Raw genomic sequence first — 4969 nt, 5'->3', positions numbered from 1 at the left:
GGGGTCTTCTAAACAAAGAGAGACCCAAAAAGTAGGAGATCAGAAAGGAACAGAGACAATATATAGTAACAATCACCTTACAGGCAATACAATGGCACTAAATTCATATCTCTCAATAGTTACCCTGAATATAAATGGGCTAAATGCCCCAATCAAAAGACACAGGGTTTCAGAATACATAAAAAAACCCCAAAACCTATAAATATGCCATCTACAAGAAACTCATTTTAGACCTAAAGATGCCTCCAGATGTAAAGTGAGGGGGTGGAAAACAATTTACCATGCCAATGGACATCAGAAGAAATCTGGGGTGGCAATCCTTATATCAGATAAAGTAGATTTTAAGCCAAAGACTTATGAGAGATGAGGAAGGACACTATATCATACTCAAAAGTTCTGTCCAACAAGAAGATCTAACAATTTTAAATATCTATGCCCCTAACCTGGGAGCAGCCAAATATATAAACTAATTAATAACAAAATCAAAGAAACACATCAACAATAATACAATAATAGTAGGGGACTTTAACACTCCCTTCACTGAAATGAACAGATCATCCAAGCAAAAGATCAACAAGGGGAGCGCCTGGGTGGCTCAGTGGGTTAAGCCTCTGCCTTCGGCTCAGGTCATGGTCTCAGGGTCCTGGGATCGAGCCCCACATCGGGCTGTCTGCTCAGCAGAGAGCCTGCTTCCCTTCCTCTCTCTCTCTCTGCCTGCCTCTCTGCCTACTTGTGATCCCTGTCTGTCAAATAACTAAATAAAATCTTTAAAAAAAAAGATCAACAAGGAAATAAAGGTCTTAAATGACACACTGGACCAGATGGACATCACAGATATATTCAGAACATTCTATCCCAAAGAAACAGAATACACTGTCTTCACTCGTGCACATGGAACATTGTCCAGAAAAAAATCACATCCTGGGTCACAAATCAGGTCTCAACCAGTACCAAAAGATTGGGATCATTCCCTGTATATTTACAGACCAGAATGCTCTAAAGCTAGAACTCAATCACAAGAGGAACTTTTGAAAGAACCCAAATACGTGGAGGCTAAAGAGCATCCTTCTAAATAATGAATGGGTCAACCAGGAAATAAAGAATTGAAAAAATTCATGGAAACAAATGATAATGAAAACACAATGTTTCAAAATCTGTGGGGCACAGCAAAGGCAGTCCTAGAGGAAAATATATAGTGATACAAGACTTTCTCAAGAAACAAGAAAGATCTCAAAAACACAACCTAACCCTACACCTAAAGGAGCTGGAGAAAGAACAACAAAGAAGGCCTAAACCCAGCAGGAGAAGAGAAATAATAAAGATCAGAGCAGAAATCAATGAAGTAGAAACAAACAAACAAAAAAATGCAATAGAACAAATCAACAAAACTAGGAGCTGGTTCTTTGAAAGAATTAACAAGATTGATAACCCCCTGGCCAGACTTATCAAAAAGAAAAGAGAAAGGAGCCAAATTAATAAAATCATGAATGAAAAAGGAGAGATCACAACCAACACCAAAAAAATACAAACAATTATAAGAACATATTATGAGCAACTATACGCCAGCAAATTTGACAATCTGGAAGAAATGGATGCATTCCTAGAGACATATAAACTACCAAAAGTGAACCAGTAAGAAACAGAAAACCTGAACAGACCCATAACCAGTAAGGAGATTTAAGCAGTGACCAAAAATCTCCCAAGAAACAAGAGCCCAGGGCCAGATGGCTTCCCAGGGGAATTCTACCAAACGTTTAAAGAATAATTAATTCCTATTCTCCTGAAACTGTTCCAAAAAATATAAATGAAAGGAAAACTTCTGAATTTGTTCTATGAGGCCAGCATTACCTTGATCCCAAAACCAAAGATCCCATCAAAAAAGAGAATTACAGACCAATATCCTTGGTGAACACAGATGCAAAAATTCTCACCAAAATACTAGCCAATAGGATCATTAAAACATTAAAAGGATTATTCTCCACAACCAAGTGAGATTTATTCCAGGGCTGCAAGTTTGGTTCATCATCTGAAAATCAATCAATGTGATACAATACATTATTAAAAGAAAGAACAAGAACCATATGATACTCTCGATAGATGTTGAAAAAGCATTTGACAAAGTACAGCATCCCTTCCTGATCAAAACTCTTCAAAGTGTAGGGATAGAGGGCACATACCTCAATATCATCAAAGCCATCTATGAAAAACCCATCGCAAATATCATTATCAATGGAGAAAAACTGAAAGCATTTCCACTAAGGTCAGGAACATCGCAGGGATGTCCGTTATCACCACTGCTATTCAACATAGTACTAGAAGTCCTAGCCTCAGCAATCAGACAACAAAAAGAAATTAAAGGCATCCGAATCAGCAAAGAAGAAGTCAAACTATCACTCTTTGTAGATGATATGATACTTCATGTGGAAAACCCAAAAGAATCCACTCCAAATCTGCTAGAACTTGTACAGGAATTCAGTAAAGTGTCAGGATATGAAATCAGTGCACAGAAATCAGTTGCATTTCTCTACACCAACAACAAGACAGAAGAAAGAGAAATTAAGGAGTCAATCCCATTTACAATTGCACCCAAAACCATAAGATGCCTAGAAATAAACCTAACCAACGAGGCAAAGAATCTGTACTCAGAAAACCATAAAGTACTTATGAAAGAAATTGAGGAAGACATAAAGAAATGGAAAAAATGTTCCATGCTCCTGGACTGGAAGAACAAATATTGTGAAAATGTCTACACTACTTAAAGCAATCTACACGTTTAATGCAATCCCTATCAAAATCCCATGCATTTTTTTTTCAAAGCAATTGTACAAATAATCCTAAAATTTATATGGAACCAGAAAAGACCTCGAATAGCCAGATGAATTTTGAGGAAGAAACCCAAAGTTGGTGGCATCACAATTCCAGACTTCAAGCTCTGTTACAAAGCTGTCATCATCAAGACAGTATGGTACTGGCACAAAAACAGACACATAGATCAATGGAACAGAATAGAGAGCCCAGAAATGGACCCTCAACTCTATGGTCAAGTAATCTTTGACAAAACAGGAAAGAATGTCCAATGGAAAAAAGACAGTCTCTTCAACAAATGGTGTTGGGAAAATTGGACAGCCACATGCAGGAAAATGATATCAGATCACTTCCTTACACCACACATTAAAATAGACTCAAAATAGATGAAGGACCTCAATGTGAGAAAGGAATCCATCAAAATCCTTGAGGAGAACACAGGCAGCAACATCTTCGACCATAGCCGCAACAACTTTTTCCTAGAAACATTGCCAAAAGCAAGGGAAGCAAGGGAAAAAAGAACTATTGGGACTTCATCAAGATCAAAGGCTTTTGCACTGCAAAGAAAACAGTTAACAAAACCAAAAGACAACTGACAGAATGGGAGAAGATATTTGCAAACGACATATCAGATAAAGGGCTAGTATCCAAAATCTATAAAGAACTTATCAAACTCAACACCCAAAGAACAAATAATCCAATCAAGAAATGGGCAGAAGACACGAACAGACATTTCTGCAAAGAAGACATCCAGATGGCCAACAGACACATGAAAAAGTGCTCCACATCACTTGGATCAGGGAAATACAAATCAAAACCACAATGAGATACCACCTCACACCAGTCAGAATGGCTAAAATTAACAAGTCAGGAAATGACAGATCCTGGCAAGGATGTGGAGAAAGGGGAACCCTCTTACACTGTTAGTGGGAATGCAAGCTGGTGCAACCATTCTGGAAAAGAACATGGAGGTTCCTCAAAAAGTTGAAAATAGAGCTACCCTATAACCCAGCAATTGCACTACCGGGTATTTACCCTAAAGATACAAATGTAGTGATCTGAAGGGGCATGTGCACCTGAATGTTTATAGCAACATAGTCCACAATAGCCAAACTATGGAAAGAACCTAGATGTCCATCAACAGATGAATGGATAAAGAAGAGATGATACACACACACACACACACACACACACACACACACAATGGAATATTGTGCAGCCATCAAAAGAAATGAAATCTTGCCATTTGCAATGACGTGGATGGAACTAGAGGGTATTATGCTTAGCAAAATGTATCAATCAGAGAAAGAAAATTATCACATGATCTCCCTGACATGAGGAATTTGAGAGGCAACATGGCAGGTTTGGGGGGTAGGAAAGGAATAAATGAAACAAGATGGGATTGGGAGGGAGACAAACCATAAGAGACTCTTAATGTCACAAAACAAACTGAAGGTTGTCGGGGGGAGGGTGATAGGGAGAGGGTGGTTGGGTTATGGACATTGGGGAAGGTATGTGCTATGATGAGTGCTGTGAAGTGTGTAAACCTGGCGATTCACAGACCTGTACTCCTGGGGCTAATAATACATTATACGCTAATAAAATAATAAAAAAATTTTAAAAAGATAAAAATTAATATCAGGGAAAATTAAAAAATACTGAAAATGAGTGGAAATAGAAATACAATATATCAAAACCCAAGGGATTCTGCAAAAGCACTTGTAGAGAGAAGTTTACAGCAAATATGTTAAGAGAAAATAAAAATGTCAACTAAAAGGCTTAATTTTATACCTCATGGAACAAAAAAGAGGAATACACTAAGCCTATAGCTAGCAGAAGGAAGGAAGCAAAGAAGATCAGAGCAGAAATAAATGAAATAGAGACCAAGAAAATAATAGAAGACCAGTGAAAGAAGGGTTGGTTTTATGAATAGATGAGCAATAAACCTAGAGAAAAAAGGAAAAAGAAACACGCGAAAGTACTTTTGATAATATATTTAATTAACCCAATATGTCCAAATTATTGTCATTTCAACGTGCAATCAATATTTTAAAATATTATTGATATTTTATCATCATCAAAATCCAGAGTGTAATTTACACTCACAACACATTTCAATTTACTCAGCACATTTCAAGGGTTCTACAACCACATATAGCTAAAG

Source organism: Lontra canadensis, unplaced genomic scaffold (genome assembly GCF_010015895.1).
Source record: "Lontra canadensis isolate GAN:19392208 unplaced genomic scaffold, GSC_riverotter_1.0 scaffold180, whole genome shotgun sequence".
Classification (NCBI taxonomy): domain Eukaryota; kingdom Metazoa; phylum Chordata; class Mammalia; order Carnivora; family Mustelidae; genus Lontra; species Lontra canadensis.
This window is presented reverse-complemented; position numbering follows the sequence as displayed.